Source organism: Zingiber officinale, chromosome 8B (genome assembly GCF_018446385.1).
Source record: "Zingiber officinale cultivar Zhangliang chromosome 8B, Zo_v1.1, whole genome shotgun sequence".
Taxonomy (NCBI): Eukaryota; Viridiplantae; Streptophyta; class Magnoliopsida; order Zingiberales; family Zingiberaceae; genus Zingiber; species Zingiber officinale.
The window spans coordinates 13755940-13758255 of record NC_056001.1 but is presented as its reverse complement, the minus strand read 5'-3'; positions in this window follow the sequence as shown (position 1 = coordinate 13758255).

Here is a 2316-nt window from a genome sequence, read left to right as displayed (position 1 = left end):
CCTCTTGATAAATTTGGAGGATCGATCGGGATGCCTCCAACTCCACTTTTAGAGACTCCAACTCAGCATCCTTGGCGATGAGCTGAGCCTTCGCCGCAGCTTGCTCTGCCGATCGACTCTCCCACTCGACGCCCAATATAGCTTCGACCTCTTTCAGGTTCTGAGCCAGGACACAAGTCTCCTTGTTCTTGATCTTCAAGTCCTCAATGGCTCGGAGCTTCTTGGTGTTGGCCGAATGGATCTTCGACTTAAAAGAGCTGGCCTATTTATTGAACATTGTCAGTTGCGAAGCCTGATCGACGTTCTTGCTCCTTTTCTCCTGCAGCAGATTGGAGCTTCGTTGCATATCAGCCTTTAGTTGAGCCGCCTGGGTCGTCAGCTGTTTAAGTTGAGCATAGGAAGGTTCGAATACGCCGGTCAGGGTGCGAAGCTACTGGACTTCGTGCTCCAAAAATGCCAGTCTCTGGTACTTGGCCAAGCTCTCGAGTCAGTACTGATATGGTGAGGAGATTATAAGGGCCGAGCAGCCTAAAAATAGATGAATATAAAGGCAGTCTACATACCCCAGTGGACATCTGGGTATGGCTATTGGCGAGCTCCCCCTAAGAGATGACCATTGGGCGGGCCCTAGCATTGGCCCATATTTATGCAAGCGGCCCTTGAATCTGGATTTGGTGCTCGGGGATACAGGACGCGATGTCGCCCGGACTGCGCCATTCATCAGTGGGTAGGTGGATGATGGTCGTTATCTGCCTTTGGCTATCCGGACCAGAGGGATCAAAAGTCGCTCTCCCTGTAGACTTTGACGTAGGGGATGAGCAGATGATGGACATTTAGGCTTTTGGCGAAGATGATGGTGGCATGAAGGTGACCAACGACATACAGATGGTCCCAGACGGTAGACTAGACAGAGAAGGCGTCCGGTCAAATGATAGTGAATGGTGGAGGGCTCCAGCTCCTTACTCGGGTGGAACAGGTGTGGATATTTAACCCTGCTCAAAGAAAGGGCGCGAACCGGCTCAGGCCAGGGTTTGCAGAGCGGATGTGGCAGAATGGGAGGAGGCCTCCCCCGCGGTGCCTCTTGCGGAGTGCCAGAGGTGGCTGACTCCAAAGCCACCGCGATTGACAGCATCGTGGGCCGTTCAAGAGGGAGGTTGCCTGAAGCAGCCGTGGCTCCGCTAGCCGCTGTCTGACTGCCTCCTGCCTGCCTCGCTAGCCGACGCATGAGTCTCGCCCACCTCGCCGAGCAGGTCTTTAGAACGGGTGACTGGATGCAAGCCACAACTCTCCAACTCGGCCACGGTCGCTGCGTTGATCTCCGCATCCTCGAGCTTGCACTTGCCATCCAAGCATGCCCTCAACATGATGCGGGCTGTAAAAAAATAAGAAAAATCAGTTAGATTCAAAGATGAGGAGATGAAAGAGCATACCTAGGTTGGACGACATGCGTGTTTGGATCATGCTCATGTCGAACACATATAGGACGCTCTCCAATAGCAGCTTGTGGATATGATACTTCTGACCGACTAAACTGGACGCTGCTTGGAGATAGTCCGATCGACTTTTTTTTATCTCCGAGTGATGGAGCCGTCATCACTTCCATCTGTCACCCGGTCAGGAAGTCGAGCCGCTTGGGAAAACGAACAAAGAAATAATGCTTCCTCCAATACTTATTGGAGGACGACATTTTTTCGAAGAAGACTGAGCCCACTCAAGCTTGGAACAAGAAGGTCCCCGGCTCAGACATTATAAGGTAGTATAAGTAATGAAAGAACCGAAGAGTCAAGGGAAGGTCGTGCAGGCGGAAGAGAATTACCACCCCACATAGCAACCTAAAGGAGTTCGACACTGATTGGTATTGAAAATATGAAAATATTTACAGATGATGAGAAAAAAAGGATGAAGGGTAAACCGAAGGCCTGCACTGAACTAACCCTTAAAGAAAGTCAAAAAGCTAGCTGGTGGCTCGTGTAGCCTACCATAAGCGAATGAAAAGCAACTTGATAAGAAGTGGGAAATTGGAATGTGGATTTCAACATTTCTATGTCGTCCCCGTCAAACCTGGATTCGGTGGAAGTATACGGACTAGGGACGGGCATTAGAGGTTGCGAGGAACTAGCCATCGAAAGCGAGGAAATTGGGAGGAAGTAACAAACGGATTCGACGAAGGAAAATAAGAAGAAGCTTACTAAGAATGGTCGCCGAAGAAGAAGACGAGAAGAAATGTCGCAGACGCCACTCGAAGACAAAAATGCAAGGAATGAAGATGACGACAAAGCGAGGTAATGTTTATAAATCTCGCGGTCGATCGCCCTG